General features: G+C 38.6%; 1 long non-coding RNA gene across 2 annotated transcripts in view; it reads right to left on the minus strand.

Moving 5' to 3' along the window:
- The window catches only part of LOC134298787 (uncharacterized), a 192,483-nt gene extending 164,877 nt beyond the window's left edge, over positions 1-27,606 (minus strand). For both annotated transcript variants that reach the window (XR_010005869.1, XR_010005868.1), the window contains exon 1: positions 27,335-27,606. This is a non-coding gene — a long non-coding RNA (uncharacterized LOC134298787). The remainder of the gene's footprint in view (positions 1-27,334) is intronic.

Raw genomic sequence — 27,606 nt, forward strand, 5'->3', positions numbered from 1 at the left:
CCTAGCAGTTTGAAAACATTCAAATGTGAGTAGATCAATAGATACTGCTTCGGCAGGAAGGTAACGGTGCTCTATGCAGTCATGCTGGTCACATGACCTTGGAGGTGTCTATGGACAATGCCGGCTTTTCGGCTTAGAAATGGAGATGAACACCAACCCCCAGAGTCAGACATGACTGGACTTAACGTCAGGGGAAAACCTTTACCTTTACCAACATCTTTTTTGAATGAGATGGAGCAAGGGATGGAAGAAGATTCAACAGTATGAATCCTCATCTGGACTCTGAAATATTAGATCTCTTGGATGAGTTTTGTGGGCCAGGTATTTAGGAGGTCCAGATAATGGAGCAGAACTAACCCTAGGTCAGTGGTTCTCAACCTGGGGTCCCCCGATATTTTTGGCCTACAATTCCCAAAATCTCAGTAAGTTTACCAGCTGTTAGGATTTCTGGGAGTTGAAGGCCAAAAACATCTGGGGACCCCAGATTGATAACCACTGCCCTAGGAGATGTTGCATCCACAGCAAGCTGATAAAGGCCCGCTTTATTATAGTTACAACAACTACTGCCCAGAGTTTGGTAGCTATGTACATTTGAGGAGCTATTTTCTGCCCGAGTACCTTCACAAAACTTCACCAAACTGTCAAAAACATAGCCAGACGTGTCCAGACATCTGCTTCTTGATTTGAAATCGCTTACAGTAGAGTCTCACTTATCCAACATTCTGGATTATCCAACGCATTTTTGTAGTCAATGTTTTCAATATATCGTGATATTTTGGTTCTAAATTCGTAAATACAGTACTACATAGCATTAATGTGTAATGAACTACTTTTTCTGTCAAATTTGTTGTATAACATGATGTTTTGGTGCTTAATTTGTAAAATCATAACCTATTTTGATGTTTAATATGCTTTTTCTTAATCTCTCCTTATTATCCAACTTATTTGCTTATCCAACGTTCTGCCAGCCCGTTTATGTTGGATAAGTGAGACTCTACTGTATTTTTTATTGTTGAACGGTTCGGGGGACTTATGTGTTCTGGACACATCCAAGAGGTAAATCAACTGTCTTTTTGCAAGAAAGAGCATCTGTAGGGAATGCTTTGATTGTGTACATGACAAGGGATTCCATTAGATTGTCCTTGGGATCTTTTCCAACTCTAACATTCTAAGATTTAAGAATCCTAGTCAATATTATGATCATTTGCCATTTTACCTTGATAAAGCAATTGTTATCACTAAGTGTCTTCTCATCAGCAATATTCCAAGTGGCAGATAGCCTTGAAAACACCAGGGAAACATTGAGCTGGGCTTACATAACTCCCAAGAGAGTTCCCAGAGGAAAACACAGTCACCTCGGCTGAAAAGCCAAAGGAAGACAGGTGAAAAGGTTTGGCTGAAGGCTATCCCTCCCCTGCCTCCTCTTGATGCTGTGTGTAGGAGGAATCTAGGCTAAGAGGAACCAGCTGTGTGCTCCAATGTGCTGAACAAATAGCATTAATATGATTCCAGACTAGTAGTTCTCAACAGAAGTTTGGTATTCATTTCCCCAAATTCCTGATCACTAACCATGCTTGCAGAAGCTCTTCGGGACCAAAGGTTGAAAAGCACCGCATAACACAGTCATTGTAATCTGAGGCTACTTTAACTGTCATAGCTCTGTTCAAAAAAACACTAGGATGTGTAGGGGACCTGGGGGAGCCTTGCTACTTCATTATTCATAAGGACCCTATATGAAGAAGCAGTTTCATATTAGTTGTGCCTGGAATTCATTACCTCTTGGAAGGGGAAAGCAGCTCGGAAAGAAGATGAAAGGGATGCTTTCTGTCTAACTCATTATCATTAGTTTACTATACTGTCGATCCTCCACGTCCATGGATTTTGCATCCTAATATTGAACCCAATCATGGCTCAATTTTTTTCAAAAAAAAATTCCTGAAAGTAAACCTTGATGTTGTCATTTTATACAACAGATAGTATTATTACTAGGACTTGAGCCTCCATGGATTTTTTATATCTATTTAAGGATTCTGGAACCAAAGTCTTGTGGAAACAACAAGAGAATTTGTTTTGGGGAGGGGGTCCAAAAGTAAGTTAAGGAGATGCAAAAAAGTGGCTGTTTCCACATCCTCAAGTGGACAAGAGACCTATTGGTCTGCTGATGCTATTCATAATGTCAGGCCAACTCACATTAAGACCTCTATAACCCATGATTATGAGAAAGCCAGCTTAGTTTGCATCAATGAAGAGCCAGGTAGGAAACTAGTACATCACCAGTATGGACTTGACAACTCATGTTGGGAGAAATACCATAGTCTGTAAATGAGATGGGAATCATACAACCCTCGAGATGTTTTCAGATTGCAATTCCCAATACTCCACGTTGTTGGATGGCTTAGAGCTGCTGGAAGCTGTGGTGCAGCAACCTCTGGAGGTCCACACACTGATTCCCATCCCTGGTCTATAAGAACTCCACTTTCAGCTTTAGACACCTGGTCAAATCATTCTCTCCTCTGCATGACTTGGTATAGAGCTGTCATGGCACATTAGGAATTTTGTTACAATGCAACCCACACCTTTTATCCACCATCTCCCTGCCAGAACTGATGGAACTGGTGTTATATTTACTTCTGAAGAGACCTTGGATGTTAAAGTCCTGGGTGACCTCATCTTCTATACCAAGGCAACTCATGATTTCATGGCTACCAAGGCATAGTTGCCCCACCACATCACCAACGTATCTTGAAGTATGGGGCAGGCAAAATTCTCACTCTGGGCCCCATCACTGGGAAAGAAAATGATGGTCCAGATGCAAGGAACCTAACAGTCCAATTCTTCTATTCAGCTCCTGTTCTCCTAAGCTTTAGAATGGTGACTCCTTTCCCCTTCTGCTCTGGGTGGGGTGACTTAAGTAGAAAAGTCTGTTCCTGGAGAGTACTAAAGTTCAAATGGATTGTTTTGGGATATGGCTGGTTCTCCTATCAGGTACCACTGAGACATAGACAGATGGTTCCTGATCAATCTCTTCCCTTTCACCATTTTTTCAACCTGTCCTGTACAACAGGATTGTTGTGAAAATACAGCAAGGAAATACAGCTATGTACAGAAGCTTGGGTTTGCTGAACAAAAGGCAGTATACAAATGCAATTAGTAAAGGAATAGAATCTAACTCCAATGAGGTGCCCAAGAAGAGTTAAGAGTTTGGCTTCCATTTACTACTGAAGATGCCCAGGTTGTTGCATTCTCAGATGCCAACCTCTCAATGATCAGCATGGGGATCCTACAACCTAATCTGGATGCATAGATTGACCTTTCATGCAGGTCAGGCTATATAATAGCATTTGTGCCATAAAGGAAAAAGTGGTTTGGAGTACAAGAGCACATGTCTTGAAGTAGACCTCGGGCATTACTGGGCAAATCCTCAAAAAGCATGGAATATCCCCACACAGACATTCAAAATTAAGACTCCAGAGTTATAGTCCAACACTCAGACGATGACATTACACTGGCTCTCAAAGCTGAGCAGAAGCTCAAAGCAGCCCCCAATTTCTCTGATCACCAGTTATATACTAGTTATGAGGGTCCCTCCTAAGAGGCTAGGGACAAAGCACAAGGTCAAAAAGACAGCCTTCTATGCCCTGTCTAAAAGATACTTTTGCACGATAGGTCACTAACAGGATGTGAGCCAACATGTGCAAACAATTTTGTGCAAACAATGACGCCAACCTTGCCAAAGAAAAACACTGTTAACTTCCAACAACTTCAGCTGGAGAGAGTGAGATAAACGAGTCATGTGTTTTGTGCACACAATCAAATTCTCTCACTGTCTCATGTTCATGTGGTGTTTGGGGGCATGAATACAACCCACGATACCACAGACGCCAAAACTGGGTACATCAGGATAAGCATCCCATTATCAAGAACTAAAGAATTCATTATATGCATTTTTGTTGCAGGCTTTTTTTTCAGACTTACAACAGCCCTATCATGGGATTATATTGACAAGATTTGTCCAGAAGGGATTTAACTTTGCCTTCATCTGAGGCTGAGAAAGCGGGAGTTGCCCAAGGTCCTGCAAGGGTTTCCATGCTGATAGGCATTCGAACCCATGCCTTCAATGTCATAGTTCAATTCTCAGATCCCTACACCACAGTGGCTCTCATTATGTTCAAGTATGGCAGAAGGCAGAGGAGGATGAGAAGAGGAAAAGGAAGATGAAGGATAATATATGCGACAAAATTTTACATTCATTCCCACAACCTAGGACTGCTCACTGCTCTTCTACCTTGCATTTTCATAGCATTCCTTTCTCTGGCAATTGTGGATGGTGGTGGTCTTGTTTAGTATCCACAGTACAAATGCGCAGTATTAATTCCTGATAAATCATAGACATTCTGCCATGAGAAACAAAAAAAAATGCACTTGGCCTAGAGTGATAGAGGGCAAAGCCCTATCATCCAGAAGTTTTTGGACTTATTTATCGTGTCAGAAGCGAATTGGGTGTTATGTTTAAAAAAACATAAAGTATGAAAACTTGACATTATACTAGATTGCTTTTGACCAGAAGCTGACCACTTGGGAGTGCCTCTGGTGTCGCTGTGAGACGGTCCTCTATTGTGTATGTGGCAGAGCACAGACTGCATTGTAGTAAGTGGCCGATGGTTTGCTCTTCCCCACACTCACATGTTGTGAACTCAACTTTGTAGCCCCATTTCTTAAGATTGGCTCTGCATCTTGTGGTGTCAGAGCACAGTCTGCTCAGGGCCTTCCAAGTTGCAATGTTTTTGTGTGCCCAGGAGGGAGTCTCATTCAATATCAGCCACTGATTGAGATTTCGGGTTTTAACCTGCCACTTTTGGACTCTCGCTTGCTGAGATGTTTCTGCGAGTATCTCTGTAGATCTTAGAAAGCTGTTTCTTGATTTAAGGCGTTGGCATGCTGGCTGATATCTGAACAGAGGATGGGCCGGAAATGTCACTGCCTTGGTCTTTTCATTATTGGCTGCTGCTTCCCAACGGATGTCGGGAGCGGCGTTGGGCATAGGTATTCTGTGATAATGCGGCATGTCTCATTAAGAGCCACATCCACTGTTTTAACGTGGGGAGATGTATTCCACGCTGGGCATGCATATTCAGTAGCAGAGTACCAAAGCACAAGGGAAGATGTCTTCACCGTATCTGGTTGTGATTCCCAGGTTGTGTCACTCAGCTTTCGTATGATATTATTTCTACCACCCACTTTTTGCTTGATATTCAGGAAGTGCTGTTTGTATGTCAAAGCACGGTCCAGAGTAACTCCCAAGTATTTTGGTGTGCTACAATGCTCCAGTGGGATTGCTTCCCAGGTTTGGACTAAAACACCCAGAATCCCAATCAGCACAGGCAGTAGTCAGGAAAATGTGAGCTATAGTTTAATAACGTAATTTCCTTCCCCTGTAAACCCATCCATGAAAACTCGGGGCTGCTGTAATCTATGAACCCCAGAGGTGAGTCAATTTGAGAGTACGACACAACAAACTCTGAATAGCAGATGAAGTTAGTCCTTTATATCCACGGATTCTACATCCATGGAATCAACCATTCACAATTTGCATATTTTTGAATTTTTCACCATGTTTAACACTTAACATAAGGGGTACCATTTTACTCTGCCATTGTATATAATAGGACTTGAGCATCCATGGATTTTTTGTATTTAAGGGGGAGCCCTAGAACCAAATCCCTGCAGATACCAAGGGCCCATGGTATGATCTATATATATAAATAAGAGAGTGATGGCATCAGGGCAGCGGACAAAACAACAAAACTACAGGGCCTCCAACCTCAAAATTTGACAACACAAGCCATCATTCACGGCTCTAGGTTGATACAACAAAAAGAAAAGAAAAATAAAGTCCTAATTACAGGGAGAGGAATAATAGTTTTTATCCAGTTGCTGCCAGTTTGAAGGCTAAGCTCCTCCAACTTGGTCTCCTAGCAACCCAATAAAAAATAATAAAACACTAAAAAATTGATACAATAAAATACTATAACAGAAAATAACTAAAAATAATACAAGAAAATAATAAAATATAATAAATAAAAAGATAACTTACAATAAAATTAATAAAAAATGCAAATAACGTCAAATAAAAATTACACAACAATTTTTATCCAATACCACCACCACTTTGCCACAGCAACGCATGGCCGGGCACAGCTAATCTCTATATAATTCTGTAGACTGCCTTCAAATCTTAGAATATTCAATACATCAGCATTCTTTAAATGTAAAGTTCCCATCATCCCCAGATTAGCAGATTAAATGGCCAAAATGATGTAATCCAACACTCAAGGAGAAGTATCGTGTTGGAGAAAGCTGCCTTAAAGCCTAAAGGTTTCATCTTCAGTACTAAATAAATCAATAACTCATTGAAGACCATAAATTTTACAATTCAAAAGTCCTTTGTAAATGAAGTGAAGAACTCTTGACCCACTCTCAGTAAATCAAAGGGAAGGGCCACTCTAAAAGAATTGCAGGGAGGAGCACCAACAGAAAAAGCACGTGAGCACATTGTTATCAAAACAAGAGCGGCTCGGTTGCCTTTAGTCATTTGCCTTTGATAAGTCTTTTCTAATTCTTTTTCCTGATCACAGAGCTATTTTAAGTTGCCTTCTAAGTCAGGGAGGAGGGAGAAGACAAGAAATCACCCTTTCCTGGAATCTCCATTGTGAGGACTTTTCTTCATCAGCGAAGATTAAAAATGATCCCATAAACCTGACTTTACAATAGGAGGGTGGATCAAGAATTCCAGCATATCCTCTTTAAAGCAATGGGCAGGCTTTGTTTTCTGGCTTTACAGAAAAACAGTGCATGTTTTCCAGTTAAATAAATCCCAGGACAACAAGCTAAACTTTCTAAGGGCAGCAGGACTGACACTTACTGTAAGACCAAAACAACACAAAGAGCACAGAGAACCATTGCATAAATCTATACCTGGCGTAGAGTACAATTCCAGGTAATGCTTTAAAAAAATATGCCATTTTTCCAGAGCTCAAAGCAGTTGCAATTGTTTTCAATGTCATACTGAAATTACAAATATATGATACAGCAGAGTCTCACTTATCCAAGCCTTGCTTATCCAAGCCTCTGGATTATCCAAGCCATTTTTGTAGTCAATGTTTTCAAAATATCGTGATATTTTGGTGCTAAATTCGTAAATACAGTAATTACAACATAACATTACTGCGTATTGAACTATTTTTTCTGTCAAATTTGTTGTATAACATGATGTTTTGGTGCTTAATTTGTAAAATCATAACCTAATTTGATGTTTAATAGGCTTTTCCTTAATCCCTCTTTATTATCCAAGATATTCGCTTATCCAAGCTTCTGCCAGCCCATTTAGCTTGGATAAGTGAGACTCTACTGTATAGCCAACACTAAAGGAGCCAATGTGGTATAGTGGTTTATATGTCGGACATGGGTTCAAATCCCAGCTAAGCGATGAAAGTCACTGGCTGACTTTAAGCAATTCACACACTTTTCAATGGCAATGGCAAAACTTTTCTGAACAAATCTTACTAAGAAAATCCAGTAATAATAGCATCTAAGGGTGGCCTTGAAAGCACACAACAGAGTGATTTTGTATTGGATTCAATAGAACATAGATATTACAGTTAAACTGGAATCAAAGTGCTGGAATTGTGTGGTGTGGAAGCACTCCTGGTTTCCCCAGGTATGTTGAACTCCAGCTCCCATAATCTCCAACAAGGGAGGATGTCCCTGATATAAATATATGAGTACAAGACTGGATAGAATTAAGAGTTTTGGAACCATGCCAAGAGAGCATTCACAGCCTTAGGGCAACTCCACCCCAAAAAATCCTGTCTTCAATAGCCCTGAATTTGCAAGGCTTGAGCACAGCTGTTGATAACAGGAAGTTTTTGGAGGTCTCTTATTCGAAGAGTGACCATATGTCAAAGTCTACTTGGCAGCAATTAACAACAACAAAAGGGGAAGAAAGAAACTTAATTTAAGATCTCAGGAAGCTATCTAGGAATGTGTCACCTTGGGCAACTGAGGATGGAAAAGGGAAGTGTGTTGACAGACCACATGATTGAAGACCAACTAGAAACCAGGAAACAAACATAAAAAAATGGGCATAATACTGAATAGGATAATCAAAATATACTGGAATTATTCCAAACACATGCCATATAACAAGGGTAAACAAATAATCAGCAACAGTATGATATAGTGGACAGTAATGTTTAAAAATTTGAAAGAATGTCATATCGAAAAAGGAGCAAGCTTGTGTTCTGCTTCTCTAGAGACTTGGGATGCATTTAAACCAAACTGCAATTATCTTGATTCCATAGCATTGTTCTGTAGCAGTTGAAATGATGTCAAACTGCATTAATTCTACAATGTAGATGTATTACATAGGACACAGAGCAATAGATTCAAACTGCAGGGAAAAATTAGAAAGACTGACTGTTCAATGTGTTATGGTGGAATCTACTTCTCTGGAGGTTCTCAACCAGAGATTGAATGCCCTTCTGTTGGGACTGCTTTGTTGTGTGTTGGTACATGGTGTAACAGTGAGACTAAATGGCTACCATGTTCCACACCCTTAGCCTTCTCTTCTCAAAGCTAAACATATCCACCTCCCTAAGCTGCTCCTCACAGGACTTAGCTTCCAGATCTTTGACCATTTTGGTTGCCCTTCTCTGAACACCTTCCAGCTTGGGATTGCATTTTGCCTGGCAAAATGGGGTTGGCCTGGATGGCCTTTGGGGTCTCTTTGGACAGACAATTCTATGGTCTGCTTCAGGGACCACACAACCAGCAAGTCTGGTCCATTTGTACTCCCATATCGGAGCCTTGGCCGATCCTGGATTATATATATACAGGCAGTCCCCAAGTTACGAACAAGATAGGTTCTGTAGTTTGTTCTTCAGTTGAATTTGTTTGTAAGTTGGAACATGTACATTTTTAAGTGTAACTCCTGCCAAATATACATGCACACATATATAATCTCTGGATAGCATAGGGAAGAGTAACACCCCCTTAAATTGTCTCTTGCAATCATGCTGGCTGCCTAGCCAAGATTACTGGAAACCCCAAAAGTGAACCCTAAAGGCAAAATACACACTTTCTCAAAGCCAAGCTTTCAGGAGGGCATTAAAAATAAACTGAAGCGACACCAGCCAACTGCAACCATGAGGAAGGCAATGGCAATGTGCATTGCTGTTGCTGGGCCAGGTCTGGGGGAGAGAAGACTGCGGCTGGATTTTACACACTGTGCAATAATTATTTAGCTAATCACAGGGCCCTCTGTGCTCCTCAACCCAGCAGCCTATTATCTTTGGCTGCTTCGTCCTGCTAAACACAGCATGCCAGGCAGAAAGATATGGGGGGGGGGGGGGGGGGGGAGAGAGAGAGAGAGAAGGAGCTTGTGGCCAAAGCCAGGGAATGGCAACCTAGCATGTAATTACGCCGAACAGGAAAAATAACCTTCTCTCAGTAGGCTTTCCATTTTAAGACAGAACAAAATCACCACAAATAGGGGAGGCATGGAGAAGAAGGAGGCCACAAAATGCAGTGTGTCCTCACTTTACTTTAGCAGGCTGCAATATCCAAAGGATAGGAGGGCTGAGATCAAATGAACATGGCTAACCAGTGTAAATTGCATAGAATTTTTTTAAAAGCAAAAAACAATTGCAAATAACCCTGACCACAATGCTCGCAACCACCGGACATTACAAAACCGATTGGGGTAATACTGCAGCTCCAACTCTGGTTCCATGAATGTGAGATCAACTTAACATTATGATATAAAGGCACATCTACATTGCAGAATTAATGCAGTTTGACATCACTTTAATTGCCATGCTGCAATGCTATCGTCATGAGAATTCTACAAGGACTTTAGTCTTCAATGCCCAATAGTGCTACAGCTCCCAGGACTCAATAGCATTGAGACATGGAAGATAAAGTGGGGTCAAACTGTATTAGTTCCACAGTGTAGATGCATCCTAAGTGAGCACAAAAGGACACACATCTAATAACAGATTTTAACAATACAGTACAACCTCTGTATCACCAGAACCAATATATGCGGTTTTACTTATTCCGTTTCAAGTACAGTAGAATCTCACTTATCCAAGCTTAACGGGCCAGCAGAAGCTTGGATAAGCAAATATCATGGATAATAAGGAGGAATTAAGTAAAAGCATATTAAATATCAAATTAGGTTATGATTTTACAAATTAAGCACCAAAACATCATGTTATACAACAAATTTGGCAGAAAAAGTAGTTCAATACGCAGTAATGTTATGTTGTAATTACTGTATTTACAAATTTAGCACAAAAATATCACGATATACTGAAAACATTGACTGCAAAAATGGCTTGGATAATCCAGAGGCTTGGATAAGCAAGGCTTGGATAAGTACTGTACAAGGTACATACTTTTTCAGAACCCCTCTTGTTCATTCCCTTGAAAATAATAAAGTTTGCCGTTATCCAGAAATCCACCCAAAATCCAGGAACACATCTGCCAGATATACAGGGCCTTACTATACAGGCATACCTCTATTAACAAAGCCTTTAACAACATCCAGAGGGAAACATAATACACACTCTTGCATTGAGTTAAAAGACGCTTCCTCCGTCACCTTTCCAAGCAGTTCATAATTCTCTGACTACTGTATAGCTTTACCGCACTGCTGTATCATTAGCCTAAAGATTTACACGAAAAGCTCTGACTGCTGCATAGCTTTACATAAATGTAAAGTATTATTAGGGGAACAGATTATGAATCAGACTACAAAAGGAGGCTTCAACGTTCCCTCCTCAGCTCTTAGTTTGAGCCAAGAATGAACACAGCGAGCTAAACAGATCCTCGAAAACCTGCTGTGAAGACTAAGGCAAGAGCTATTCTTACACTGAGCAGTGACTCCACATTTCAGGCTGCTTTGCCCTCAGCAATAAGAAATGACCATAAGCTCCTAAAATCCAGGGATTAGAAGGACATGCCTGATCCTTAAGACGGTGATCTTCCAGGAATGCTTGAGACCTGGAGCTCCTTATTAACAAAACCTACCTCCCTCTTACATGAGACTTTTGTTTCAGGTATTACATTTTAATTAAGTGCATGGAAGTATAAATGCAGTACGCACATTTGTTAGCCTATGATCACACAGGTGTAAATAAGAAAACCAAGCTGGCTTCAATTCCCTGCAATACAAGTTGAACACCCCCTTATCCTGGGACCAGACATGTTTTGGATTTCAGATTTTGGAATTTCTGTATTTGCAGATACATACATAACACTACGTAATATAATTTTGTCCCTTATCCAAAATGCTTGGGAACAGATGTGTTTTGGATTTCGGAATTTAGAATTTCTGTATTTGCAGATACATACATAATACTATGTGATACTATTTCTACCCCTGGGTTATAAATGTCATTTCCTAATTGGCTCTACCATAAAAACATCAGGAAAGTTTATTAAACGGCTAAAATTTTGTTTTTGCAGGATATCCTGCAGCACATTTTGCTATAGTTTTTCAATGAATATCTCAGAAATCTCAACCAATTCAACAGTTTGTGGCAGCCACAAAAACAAAGTTTCTGGAGTATAACAATTACTTTCAAAGTAAATATCGCACAATTGAACAGGAAATAACTTTTTCAAATCAGGATCTATGTGTTACATAGTAAGTACAATGAAAAATCTTGGGAGATAGGGCCCAAATCTAAACCCAAAATTCATTTATATTTCATATACACCTTATACGCATAGCCTGGAGATAATTTTATACAATATTTATAACATTTTTGTGCATGAAATGAAGTTTGTGTACACTGAACCATCAGAAACAGAAGTGTCGCTATCTCAGTCACCTGCATGGACAATTTTGGATTATTTTGGATTTCAGAAATCTGGGTAAAAGATACTTAACCTATACTTCATATTTGATGAACACCAGCACCCTACAGTGTGATGTTGTGGTGTCCTGTGACACAGTGTGTTGTAGTGGTTAAAGCACTGAACCAAGACTTATGAGATCCAAGTTCAAAGCGCTGTTCAGACACGAAATCCATTGGCTGACCTTGAGGTGGCCTCATTGACTCTCAGGCTGACCTGATTCTCAAGGTTGATGTGAGAATAAAGTAGGAAAGATTGTCATGTATGACTCACTGGAGGAAAGACAGAGTATGAAATGTAAGTAATAAACAAATAAATCCCTGTTTGCTATACATTCATAAGGAAGACACAGCAAGCCATGACTTCCATCAAACACACCTTTATTATATATGTGTTTGCAAACACATAGTTAATGTAGTCACAGTTTGTGCACCTGTCAACTTATGTAATAGAGTTTACTTAGACAAGGAAAGTTCAAGAGATGGTTTACGAGGTCTTTCCTTTGACACATAGCCTTCAGCACCTGGTATTTGTTCGAGGTCTCCCATTCAAGTATGAACCAGGGCTGACTCTGTTTTTGCCTTAGTTTTCCTCTAAAATATTGTTAACAACACCTGGCATTTTAACATCCAGGCACTAACTAGATCTGGACCTTTAGCCTCCAAGATCAGATGGAATCTGATACCTTGATTTTTTTCTGAAAATTGCTATATTCAGGAGGAGGGTGGCTCCATGTAATATAACAGCCTTTCCATTTCAAGAGCATCCCAGCCCCAAAACAATGAAAGAAACAGACTTGGAGCTCTGGAGTGTTTTGGAAAGTCCAGCTAGGAAGTCTGAATTTACTGACATATATGGGAAGCTGAAAAACTTGGCACACCTGAAAGGCCAAAGTACTTACAACGGTGAGGAAATTGCATCCGATCCAGCATTTCAGAAAGACGAGTCAGAGCAATTGTGAGAAATTTCAAACCGCAAACATAATATCAGAAAAGGGGGAAACAAGTAAACCAAGCCTCATTTCCTTCTGTTACTTCCTTAGGAAGTTTTGGATTTTCATCCTTTTCTCTTGCCCATTGCCCTTTAAATAGTAAAGAAGAGAAACTTTCCAAGCCAACTGTTAACCGGCCAAAGCAAAAATAATAACAAAAAATATTAAAACAACAAGAGGAAAAAAACAGGCATTATTCAGCATTCAACTTAAATGACCTCCAAGATTCATGGCCTGAGGCAGCTGTGGGACACATTTGTGGAGGCATTTGCTGCCAATACTGCAAACAGGGGCTTGGAATGGATTCTCCTTCCCAACATGGAAACAGCTGTTGCCTCAGTGGGCAACCAGCTTTCTTGGAAAAAAAAAAGTTAGAAAGGAGCCAAGAGTTTTTCCCTTGCTCACTGTCTCAAGCCGGGAAGAGAGGCCAAGAGCAGATGTCTGCCACATAGCGACACTGGAGAATACATCTTTAGATTTCCCCCACCGAGTGCCTCCCGTGGTCCTTATGACACTTTGGTGGTGCCAGTCCCATCGAATTTCACGGACTAATGAGCCCTGTCACCTGGAGATCCTGTCCAGATTCGTGGAGGCAAGCCGGCTTTTCCACTAGGTCTAAATATAAAGGATCTGACCTGAGATGACTTCTCCAGGCTCAGCTCAATTTCAAGCTTTGGGATGCAGAGCAAAGAGCATCATGACTTTTCTCTGAAAGCATTTCCAGAATTTCTTGGCCTACATACCCCAAAGGCACTAGATCCCATCAAATCTTGGAAGCTAAGCAGGGTCAGCCCTGGTTAGTAGTTGGATGGGAGGCCGCCAACAAATACTTGGTACTGCAGGTTATGTTTCAAAGGAAAAACCTAGCAAACCATCTCAGTATTCCTTGCCTAAGAGAACGCTAAGAAAAATCCATGGAGTCACCATAAGTCGACCCTTCTAGAAAATTTCTATGTCCCTCAGCATGATTCTACCAAACTTCCAGTGGAAATCATTAGTTTTAATAATTTGCTACTATCTACCGTTTCTTATTTCCATACTAAATTCAGGAATATATCTGTATTGAGTCAGAATGTTTGTCCATCTGAGGATGATGGGAGTTGCAATCTAACATATCCAAATGGCGAGCACCAGACTGGGGCCAGAATGATCCTGAAATACCAGCTTACTTTCTCATGTATTTTAATAGTATTTGATTTCCTTGAAATGGCTTCCTGTTGTTTTATAGACCTTTCCCTGTATTTTTATATGCTTTCCTCAGTTTTATTTGCTCCTTTTATTTTCCTTTCTTTAATGAACATTGTTCATCATTATCATCACTGTTGTTATTTGGGATGAGTTTTAAAAATACTATCCAAATAACATTTGGCAATCAGCAGGAACACAAATCCTACACACCGACCATACAATGAGCATTGTCCATGCATTTCCTTAACTAAGAGAAACACAAGAGGACTGAATTTTGGGAGAAATCAATTACTGCATTCTGCAGTAAGTACTACCCATAGCAGTTTGGAGCACTAGCTGAGACCCTGCTCCACAACTGCTTGCTAAATTTCCATAGATAAGTTATAGATTGTGTGACACAGTACCTGAGCAAAATGTCAGCAAAAACGTGTATGTAGTTATTGAAGAACAAAATGAAGGCATTGCCCCAAACTGATAAGAATTATGCCACCTCCTTCCCACAAATTTCCCTTAACTTCTAACACTGCAAAGAGTAAAACATTGTACATGTCCAGAACTCTTACATATGCTGTTTTCATATTGTCCTAATCATTTTATCTGTCCCCTTTGAGTTCCTAAATTGCATTTTCATATGCTTCACTTAAGTTTTAAATCACTGCATGCTAGAAATTTGATGACTATGGTGAAATCTCATTTGGGGACAGTGCCATAGTAGTTTGAGTGTTGGCTATGACTCTAGAAACCAGGGATTTAATTTAATTTAATTCAATTCAACTCACTGGATGACCCTGCTGGAAAAGCCACATACATTCAGGCCCAGAATAATAATAATAATAATAATAATAATAATAATAATAATAATAGTTCTGGAACACAACACACCAGACATCACAGTTGTGGAAAAGAAAAAGGTTTGGATCATTGATGTTGCCATCCCAGGTGACAGTAGCATTGACGACAAACAACAGAAAAAACTCAGCCGCTATCAGGACCTCAAGATTGAACTTCAAAGACTCTGGCAGAAACCAGTGCAGGTGGTCCTGGTGGTGATGGGCACACTGGGTGCCGTGCCAAAAGATCTCAGCTGGCATTTGGAAACAACAGACATTGACAAAATTACGATCTGCCAACTGCAAAAGGCCACCCTGCTGGGATCTGCGCACATCATCCGAAAATACATCACACAGTCCTAGACACTTGGGAAGTGTTCGACTTGTGATTTTGTGATACGAAATCCAGCATATCTATCTTGTTTGCTGTGTCATACAATATAATAATAATAATAATAATAATTATTATTATTATTATTATTTTATTATGACACTTCTGAGTTGTTTATTTTGGAATTGGGAAACATTTTCAGCAAGCAGAAAATTCCCCAACAGTGTTTAAGTGGAGAATGATACTTTCAGGAGGCCTCCAAAGATAGATATGCTTTCTTTTATATGGCTGTGAGGCATTGAATCTTTGCCATTTACTATGTTGTTAAACCTCTTTGAGTCCCCCTTGGGCTGAGAAATGCGGTATATTAATGAAATAAATAAATAAACATGGCCCTACTTGAACACTAAAAATTGCAAGTTAGCCCTTGCAACCCATCACAAGCCTGCCCTCCTGAGCTGCATGGTCTCTGAAGAAATCAACAATTCCCACTGCTGCCTTACGTCCTCTGCATAGAAATGCATAAAATCACTAAATTTCAAGTCTTGGCAATGCTATGGGGCTTCTTCAAGTTGGCACAACTTGGACCCCAGTGTGTCTTAATCCAGATCTGCGCTGTTGCACATGGCTGTGAAACGCAAGTGTGTTAAAGAGTCTGTACTTCATAATGAATGAATTGCCCTCTACTTTCCAGGCCAAAAATAATCCCAACTATTGCAATCTGGCACTCTGTGGATGGATGTATTGCGGAAAGCATTTTGCCTTGCTGCAAAGACAAATTGATATCACTTTGCAGAAAAAAGAGAAAGAACTAGGGAGTGAAAGGGATGTTCTTGCGATTTCATGGCCCTTTGGAAACCAGGAGCGGATTATACAAATTTTGGCCTTTCTGCCAAGCCAGATTTCAACACAAGCAAAGGCTTCACATGTTCCTTTCCATCAGGGGCACAGGCCAACAGCCTTGGCTGCTCTCTGCTGTGTCCTCATTCACCTTCCACCAAATTGCAGATTGGACAGAGAAGAAGAAAAAGAGGAAAAGAAATCTGTACAGAAAACTAGAGAAGCTGAAATCTCTCTGTGCTTATGAAGCTGCAGTCCACCAATCTGTCAGATGGTTACGGAATATTTAAAAATGTTTCCTCATCCCCAGGGAATTATTTTGGCAACAGTTCTAGAATTCGCCACACTGTCCAGACGTCAGCAAGCCAATACAGTGTCTAACAGATGTGCATCCTATTAGTGATATACACAGGCATAAGGTACAGATCACATGCTGGAGGAACGATGTATAACAACCATATAGCATTTGCATTCAACAAGTAAGGAGGGTTGTGTAAGCAACAGAGCATTAAAGTACATAGAGTAACATGTGAATATTCATTGCTTTTATGTATTGGCTCTTGCAACTGCATTATTATTATTATTATTATTATTATTATTATTATTATGTTTATTTATATCCCGCATTTTCTCTCCACAAAAAGCAGCTGGTTAATTACATACACTGACTACTATAGGTATAGCTCAGTTAACAAACCAGATGTGTGCCTGGACCACTAGTCAAGCTGGCTCTATATTAAATCCAGGATAAAAGGGAATACTAGTCACTAGGGCTCACAAATTTGGGGGGGGGGGAGGGTGCAATTGAGCCCACATCCTGTTTGTGGGCTTCCAATAGGCACCACCAAGGCACATACGCTTCCCCTATGGTTCCCTCCAAAGAGTGAGTGGAGATAAGAGACAATTTAAAGCCTTTACATGAAATTGAGCTCAACCACAGAAAGCTTTTACATGAAATTGACCTCGATCACAGGAAGCTGCAGCATGGCATTCATGTCTGTTTGGTTATGGTGGGAACACTATACAGCACTAAATAGGTCTTTGACTTAAAAAATGGAATAAATGTCTGTTAGTTGCTAGGAAACCAAAGGAGAATATTTCCAGTCAGTATTAAGACTGTGTTTCATTTGCTTGCAACTAGTGGCAGAGCCTGGATCCAACAGAGCTAAAATATATGCCTCCATTACAACCATGCTAAACCCATAATAATTAAAAGAAAATATCAAGTGCAAGAATAAAATCTGCACAAATTAGTTGAGTAATGATTTTAAGGGAAGGAAATTTGATGTTACCATGCTAGTTAGGAATATGGAGACTATCTTGGCCGAAAAAACATGAGATTGTTTCAATCAGCTAGAAAGTTCAACACAACTTTAAATACCAGCCAGAATAGGCGATGGAAGAGAAAACTAGGTCAAATTGGTCAAGGCAGAAGTAAAAACTACAAAAAAGACCTCAACCAGATGAGGCAAGTCATTTCAGTTGCATTATTTGTTGCTGTAGTTCTCAGGGCTAAACCATCAGATTGATGGTTGGAACTCTACAGTTACACATTCAAAACCAACTGGTATTCATGATCTCTATGTATTCCAAAGTGCAAGGAAAACATCTGATTGTAAAACGCCCCCAAGTCATGTCTGACCCAGGCATCAGCTGCTGTGAATGACAAAGGTCTGTTCTCCTATCAATGGGGCACAGAGGACTGATGCTTCACCACCGGTCCTGAGTTATCTTCAGTGAAATGAGGAATTAATTACAAAAGGTATTCCGCTTCTAAATGTAATTCAAAGACTAATCATAGGAGGGGAGTAGAAATGCCAGTTTCTAGAACTACAGACTTCTGTTGCTTGCAACAGCTGCTGCACAATAAAATAGGATAGATGAGGAATTAGCCAGGAGATGCTAGTTGGTTAAGTATACTCGATTAAGCATTCTTAATTAAATATATCTTAACTAAATAACCAATATAGGATATTGGCCCTGTTTTCTGTTGTTCTGGAGACTTACTGATCTTCATTCTGCACAGTCCAAATTAAGCATTCCTTCTCAAGAATTACAAATTCCAACATATTCCAAAATCTAAAAATGTCCATGGAGGTGCTTGAAACAGTGACCCCTGTGCTATCTGATTGTTCAGTGTACACAAACTTTGTTCTATGCACAAAATTAATGAAAATATGATGCAATTATCTTCAGACTATGTGTATACGCTTTTAATGAAATATAAATAAATTTCATGCTTAGATCTGGGCCCCATTGTGACGATATCTCTTTATATATGTGTCTGCAAATACAGGTACTGTAGTCCCCAAATCCAAAATAGTTCTGGTCCAAGCATTTTGGATAAGGGATGCTCAACCTATACTAACAAGTGTCAACTATGGTGCCATTGCCGTTGTATCTTCCACCAGTGTCATTTATGCACACACACACAATACTATTTAGTACATTTAGTCTGTCTCACTAGCAAAAGCTTCTGACATAGGAGATCCTACTACCAACACTGGTACCATTAGCATAGCCTCTTCCCTCATAATAGCACACAATACTACCTAGTACATGTGTGTAAACCACAAAGTTATCTGTGCAAATAAAATATAAAATCCTGCAAATTCTCGACATCAAATTCCTACTAGACTTTAATTCTTACTCCCTGGGAAAACCTGTGGCAGACACTCTTCTATTTCACAGGGTTATTCAAAGAAATACATATTGGAAAACTCATACAGAACTCCCTTAGGAAAAGTGAATCACAAAAACAGGAGAGCAGGTGTGGTTAGAAGGTTACAAGGACATGAAAACCTGGAAGGAAAAGGTTTGCAAGAGCCTAGAAAAAGATAATACAGCATGTCTGTTGCCATTTGTTCTGAGTCAGGCACAATAAAGGAAATGCTCTACAGACTGAATATCTTATCCAAAATGCTTGGGACCAGAAGTAGTTTATGGGTTTTTTCCCAATATTTTGGAATACAGTATTCACATGCATGTACATAACGAGATACATGCCTTGGGAGATGACACAAAATGCATTTATGTATGAGCTGCTGAACTTGCAGACCGAAAGGTCCCAGATTCAAACCCCGGGAGAGGTGGGAGCGGCTGCTGTTAGCTCCAGCTCCTGCCAACCTAGCAGTTCGAAAACATGCCAATGTGAGTAGATCAATAGGTACCGCTCCGGCGGGAAGGTAACGGCGCTCCATGCAGTCATGCCGGCCACATGACTTTGGAAGTGTCTACGGACAACGCCGGCTCTTCGGCTTAGAAATGGAGATGAGCACCAAGCCCCAGAGTCAGACATGACTGGACTTAACGTCAGGGGAAACCTTTACCTTTTTACCTTCGTAAGTCACTTTTTAGAAATACAATATTACAAATAATTTTGTGCATAAAACAAAGTGTCTATCCTCTGAACCATCACAAAGCAACAGTATCACTATCTCAGCCACTATGATGATAATTTTGCAAAATTTAAGAATTTGGAATTTTGTATAATGGATGTGAAACCTGTATTTTGTATTAGAGCCATGAGAATACATGATCAACAAACCACAAAGATTTAATCACTTATTTAAGAGGAACAGCAGATTCCCAAATGTTCTGTATCTTAAATAATTGCTCTCTCAAAACTTTCAATTTCCCATAGTTAACTATGATGACTTTGAACAAAAAAAAACAGACCTACAATAATTAAAAGTGTAGATTCAGTAACTCCAGAAAACGTTCAGTGATGTTAGAGATAATTTTAAAATATATTTTTGCAGGTTGCTTGAAAACGAATTACAACAAAGTATGCTTTTAGGGATACTCATAGGCTACATTGTTTGATCTTCATTCCAGATTTGTACCCAAAGTAAAGGATACTCTAAAATCCAGAATAGAGATCAACTGTACAGGTGGAATCAGCACATGTATTCTTTGTTTTAAATGATGAATACCATATGTAATCCATCTAAAATTTAGCTCACAACAGCTTGAATGGAGGAGCCATGAGAAATTCTAGAAATGCATTGTGTGAAAGCATGTGCACGTTCTCAGAGACCCCATTCTGGTAGAAAGGCAAGATGTAAATCCAACAGATAAATAAATAACACTGAATAAGACAGGAAAGAGATGAACTAAAGCTCAGGAAGAGCATGTGAGTTGAAAAATATGTGGGAGACATTACAAATTAGCGAACAAGATATGAGACAAGTGGTAGAGACAATAGGGATGACAAGGAATACAAAAGTAAGAGAAATGAGGAGGAAATTTTACATAAGTGGTAACATACACCCTGTCAATTAGCGTACTATTATAAAAAAGGGGAGCAGTCAGGGCTGGCATGGATGTCAACAGAAAAGGTGGTTTATGCATATGATGTGAGAATGCGAACAGGTACAATACTTCTGGCAGACTATACAAAATGTGTCAAACCAAGTATTAGGAATCGACTGGATGATAACAAAAGAAATGGCAGCCTTAGTACAAAGAGAGGGAATGGGAAATTACTGTGAAATAAAGGAATCAATAACTGAGTGCACCAATTTGTCTTGGGATGGAAAGACAAATCAAAGTGGACAGTAAACAAATGGTATCAGTATATGGTGGATCAAATGGAATTCAAAATTATGGATGTGAAATGATTCAAAAGATAATTAAAACAGAATGTGAGGAGTTGAAGAAAGATGGAACCGGGGCAAGAATTATATTATCAATAAGTCTAGCGATCAGGCTATAAGATACAGGATACACATGTTATATAGTAACTAAATCTATAAGGATTGTTTCAAAAAGGATTAATGTGTAAAAGAAAACAATCCTCGTGGTGGTGGGAATTGTAAATGTTGTGTATAGGTATGTCCATATATATATGGCAGAGCATGTGATTAAAAATCCCCAAATAGAGAAAACAATGCAGTAGAGAATTGCAGCAAGGTTGAGACCAAAATACCAGAATGAGCCCTATGATTGTATTCCAACCCAATGTTCTTTAGCAACTAAGACCTAAGTAGGTATTTAATTTATTTTTAAAAATCCCCATTTTCTTTCCATTCATTCTCCTTTTTACTGAACAAATTCTTATCAACTTTTTGTTTTAACTAGTTTTTCATTACATTTCCAAAATGTCTTCATATTTTTGGAGAATGGATAAAAAAATTAAGGACACTTTAAACTGCAGACTTGTATATTAACTAAGTTTTAGGTAAAAACATTATTTTTTCCAGAAAGCACATTTCTATGCAACCAGCACTAAATATACTAAAGATGTTTTCTATGTTAGATTACAACAATGCTATAACTTCAGAAATTGAGAGGGGGGGGGAATACAAAAAACTCCAAATATATTACTTCCACTGTTTCTTAATGAAGATATTGGATATTAAAAAATATATAGAGTAGAATCTCGCTTATCCAACATAAACAGGCTGACAGAAGGTTGGATAAGAACAAATGTTGGATAATAAGGCGGGATTAAGAAAAAGCCTATTAAATGTCAAATTACGTTATGATTTTACAAATTAAGCACCAAAACATCATGTTTTACAACAACTTGTCAGAAGAAGCAGTTCAATACATGGTAACGTCATGTAGTAATTACTGTATTTATGAATTTAGCACCCAAATATCACAATGTATTGAAAATATAGACTACAAAAACATTGATTACTAAAAGGCAGACTGTACTGGATAATACAGACTGTTGAATAAGCGGAGGTTGGATAAGTGAGACTCTACTGTATTCAAGCATTTCAGAATGAACATGTGTACTACCTATACCATTAGTGTACGCATAGTGAATGTTATTTCTGAATGTTTCTGCACTTTGGCCTAGATCTATGAATTAGTCTCCTGTTTTTAACATTTTATGCTGCATGTTGATTTTAATGACTGTTTTATTGATGCTGATGTTTTTATTGTTGGGATAATTGTGTTATTGTTTTGTTATTATATTGTATCGGGCAAGGCCCCATGTAAGCCGCCCCAAGTCCCTTCGGGGAGATGGGGCGGGTATAAAAATAAAGTTATTATTATTATTATTATTATTATTATTATTATTATTATTATTATTATGCATGAACTTTAGCAGTGTAAAAATCAATAATAATTGTACGGGCATCGAATTGCTGCCATTTCTGTAAGCCGCCCTGAGTCCCTTCGGGTGAGAAGGGCGGGATATAAATGTGAGAAATAAATAAATAAATAATCTGTGTACACATCCATAAACGGTACCTATCCTAGAATATACTCATGTGCAAATCTAGAATTTTTAGTCAAAAAAATCAAACCAAAAAATCTGGGTCAACTTACTCAAAGGTCAATGTGTCTAATGTACTTTAACTGTGATCAAAATCCATATTGTTTGCCCTAAAATCTGCTCTTGACTTATACATGAGTATTTATAATGCATTGAATGGAACCTGAACGGAACCTGAAAGACGCCGCATAGAAAACCGCTGCAATAAAAGAATATATGCAATCAAATCTCCCTTATACATGTTGCAGAACAAGGAAACAAGGCAATAATTGGTCATGCATTGCACTCCAATGATACAAACACAGCATCATAAAAGAAACTGGTCCTTGCTACAAACATGCACCAAAGCAGAGATTTCATACCCAAAACAGGTCGGAGGCTCTTCTGCCACTTGAGTGGCTAAATGACTAATTATGGCAACTCATAAACACAGGCCAGCGCAAACATGTCCAAACTTGTCAATTCAAGCCCATTGCACAGAAGTGTCCCTGAGCTTCAACAACCTCATAAACTCATTTCCTACTTTGTGGCAAACGCTTCCTTTCTAATAGGCCAGAATATTCAAGAGACAGCTGTATTTCTATTTTGTTTAACATTTTCTTGGTGGTTTTTCATCAATATAAGCGACACAATAATGCCAAGAAAGACGTCGTCTTGGATATTCTTCTTTATTGGTGCAAATATGTTCCTGCTGACGGACACTACACCTCTGACCTTTAGGAATAATGTATCTGAAAAACCATGAATCAATGCACCCGATGTGCTTAAAACATTTAAGTATTACCCAGTCGATTTTAAAGGATGAATTTTAAATTTATGTTTCCCTGGCATACATGATTTTAATGTGTTTTGATCTTATCTCTATGTCTTTTTATATATATATCGTTTAATGGATTTACATTTTATCTATCTAAACAGTGTTCTTCCCTTCCTCAGGCTGTTAGGAGAAGCAGGTAACTGTTACTATTTTATTGTATGACACAGCAAACAAGATAGATATGCTGGATTTCGTATCACAAAATCACAAGTCGAACACTTCCCAAATGTCTAGAACTGTGTGATGTATTTTCGGATGATGCATGCAGATCCCAGTAGGGTGGCCTTTTGCAGTTGGCAGGTCGTGATTTTGTCAATGTCTATTGTTTCCAAATGCCGGCTGAGATCTTTTGGCATGGCACCCAGTGTGCCCATCACCACCGGGACCACCTGCACTGGTTTCTGCCAGAGTCTTTGAAGTTCGATCTTGAGGTCCTTATAATAATAATAATTATTATTATTATTATTATTATTATTATTATTATTATAACTGCAGCACGTTATCCGCTACCTCATGTTTACAAATTTATATGGTGCACTTTACCCAGTTTGTTTTTTATAACATTTTTGTGTTTTAATCATGTTTTATTAAGTTTGCTATTTTATCTTTTATGTTAATGTTTAAAAATTTACAACTGCACATGTCCTTTTCATTGGATGTGTTTTACTTCGTTATTGTTTTTATCCAGGCTTGACCCCATGTAAGCCGCCCGAGTCCCTTCAGGGAGATGGAGGTGGGGTATAAAAATAAAGTTGTTATTATTATTATTATACATTATGCAAACCTACTGGATTAACTTGCAGGAGTCACATACTCTCAGCCACAGAAATCCCGACGATAGGTTCAACTTAATGAGAAACAACTTGAAGCCGCACAATACAACAACAGCATTGGAGCACGTGTCCAACCAAACAAATACATATGGGATACCGAAAATAACCCCAAACAGGGTAATAGTTGTAAGTCAACTTTTCATTTTGATAAGATGTCGTTGGTGGAGGCTGATTAAAAAATAGTGTAGTGGGACCCTGCAACTGATTTAAAATGTGAAATGCCACTTCTAAATTCTGCCAAGACAAGCAATTCACCTTTCAGAAATGGCATTAAAAGAGTGGGCTTATGGAATGTGCTGGGGTCTGAACCACAAAAAAGCTTTACAGGACAAATAATAATAATCTGCCGATACATCACACAGTCTTAGACACTTGGGAAGTGTCCGACGTGTGATTTGATACAAAAGCCAGCATAGTGATCTTGTTTGCTGTGTACTAGTCTTGTTGTGTATCAAATAATAATAATATACAGCCCCTAAGTTATATTTTACCCATATTGTCCTCTACTGTTCTTTCTTGCAGGCAAATATCTGGATCGTAATCCATAAAAACTCTGAATACAAAAAATAAATTTTTTAAAAAAAATTGGTAAATCCTACCCAAGTCAATATAGAACTGAATAAGGCTTGCTCCTGAAAAAGTGTAAACAGATTGAGCATCTCTTCTCCAAATTGCTTGGGACCCGAAGCATTTTGGATTTTTAATACCATACCTGGATTAGTGTATTTGTACCTAACGAGGTATCTTGTAGATGAGGCCTACATCTAACTGCAAAATCTATTTATGTTTTGTGCATATCTTATACACCTAAAGTGAAGGCAATTGTAGAAGTATTATTTTAAATAATTTTTGCATGAAACTAAATATGTGTGTGCCGAACCACCAAAAAGCATAGGTGACGTCACAACCGCTGCCCATGTGCATAATTTTGGATTTAGGAGGATTTTGGAATTCTGGGTAAGGGATGTCCAACCTCTATAAAATTGAAGTGATTTTTTTAAATGATGACTTCTTATCTTAAGGACCGGATGCTTCTGTTTAATTATTTTTGGCTAGAAAAATGTCCTTGACATCAGAGACACAGAAACAAGACGGGTGGACTGAATGACGTTAAGGGGCCTTAGAAACCACAATATCAGACAAGTGTGCTTGACTTTTCAATGTGAAGACCTCATTTGATTTGATTCAAGTCCAAGGAGGAAGAAGGGAAAAGACAGAAAGAAGCCTAGGGCGCATCTACACTTTAGAATTAATGCATGTTGACACCACAATATGGGTCAATGCTGTGGAATCATGGGAATTGCAGTTTGGTGAGGTATTGGCACGCTTCGGCAGGGAAGGGTAAAAACCATGCAAAACTAATATTATTACTGTGTTTATTTATACCCCTCTTTTTCGCTCCACAAAGAGACTCATAATAATAATAATAATAATAATAATAATAATAATAATGGGATCTGTGCGCATCATCACAGTCCTAGACACTTGGGAAGAGTTCAACTTGTGATTTTGTGATACGAAATCCAGCATATCTATCTTGTTTGCTGTGTCATACAATGTTGTTGTGTTAATAATAATACAAATCCCAGGATTCCACAGCATTGATCCATATTGTGGTGTCAAACTGCATTAATTCTAAAGTGTAGATGCGCCCTTGGTTTCTTTATATCTCTTCCCTTCTTCTTCTTTGGACTTGATTAAGTCGAGCACACTTGTCAGAGATGGCAGTTAAAGCAGTGTCAAATTGCTTTAATTCTACAGTCAAGATGCACAATGCAGTTTGACACAAAATGGGTCAATGCTGTGGAATCATGGGCATTGTAGTCTGCTGAGGCGATGCCACGCTCTGGCAGCGAAAGCTAAAGACCTTGCAAAACTATATTATTATCATTATTTATACACTGCTTTTTCTCTCCACAAGAAGACTCATAATAATAATAATAATACAACTCATCCCATGATTCCACAGCACTGAGAGATGTCAGTTAAAGCAGTGTTAAACTGCTTTAATTCTACAGTTCAGATGCACCCTTGAAACAGCAGATCCATAGAATCATGGCAGGTAAAAGTGATGCCAAATTGCATTAATTCTACAGTATAGATTTTAACTTTATAAGTCCTGGCATGCAAGCATATATACATGCATATATATCTATATAGCTTTTGGCATGCATGCATGGACTTATAAAGTTAAATCCTGGCATGCAAAAACATATACATGCACACACATATAGATATAAAATTAATTTTTAGCATGCATGCATGGACTTATAAAGTTAAATCTACGCTGTAGTATTAATGCAGTTTGGCATCACTTTTACCTGCCATGATTCTATGGACCTGCCGTTTCAAGGGTGCATCTTCACTGTAGAATTAAAGCAGTTTGACACTGCTTTAACTGCCATCTCTCAGTGCTGTGGAATCCTGGGAGTTGCATTATTACTATTATTATTATTATTATTATTGAGTCTACTTGTGGAGAGAAAAGCAGGGTGTAAATAAACACAATAATAATATACATATATAAAAATAATATATATAAAATTATACATATATTATTGAGTCTACTTGTAGAGAGAAAAGCGGGGTATAAATAAGCACAATAATAATAATATAAATATAGAAAAATAATATATATAAAATTATATATATTACTGAGAAATTGTGGAGAGAAAAGTGGGGTATAAATAAACATAGTAATAATATAATATATAAAATAATATATAAAAATTATATATATTATTGAGTCTACTTGTGGAGAGAAAAATGGGGTATAAACAAGCACAATAATAATATAAAATATATAAAAATAATATATATATAAAATAATATATATTATTGAGTCTACTTGTGGAGAGAAAAGTGGGGTATAAATAAGCACAATAATAATATAAAATATATAAAATAATATATATGAAATTATCTATTTAAAATTGTATATATAATTATATATAAATATAAATATTTTATATATATATATATATATATATATATAGTATTGGAAGGAAAATGGATAGAGAAAAAAATAAGGTTTGGGTGCAAAGAGCAATGGAGAAAAGCAGGGGAAAACACACACATACAATCGCCCTGCAAAAAAGGCCACCTGCAAACTTCTAACCAAGTCCAAAGACCCCCATCTCCATCAGGTTTGCAACCCACTTCTCCCCTCCCTCCCTCCGTCCCCAAATGCAAACATCAAGGGTGGAAAATAACACAAGAGAAAGAGGCGCACGCGCTTCCCCTCCCCCACGAGGCATCTTCGGAGGCCTAAACTCCCCCCCTACACACATATATACACCAACACCACCACCAACCCTCCATTGCAAGCCAAGCTTTTTCCAACTTACCACCCATCATCCCCTACAACAAGGCCGGATAAAGGGGGAGGAGGAGGAGGAGGAGGTTCTCCAGAAACATCCAAGTTGCAGTCGGTTGCAAAAATAAATAAATATATATATGGATCCTTTAAATTAAAAAAAAAAAAAAACAAGGGTCTAGGAAAGGCTTCCACGGCCTGGGCTGTGCAGCGAGGGGAAGGCGGAGGGAGCAATGGAGTTGCTGCCTTGGCTGCTTTGCTGCCCATGTGCTCTGCAGAGCACGCGCTCCCCGCTCGCCTCAA

The sequence above is a fragment of the Anolis carolinensis genome, chromosome 4, assembly GCF_035594765.1.
Source record: "Anolis carolinensis isolate JA03-04 chromosome 4, rAnoCar3.1.pri, whole genome shotgun sequence".
NCBI classification, from domain to species: Eukaryota; Metazoa; Chordata; class Lepidosauria; order Squamata; family Dactyloidae; genus Anolis; species Anolis carolinensis.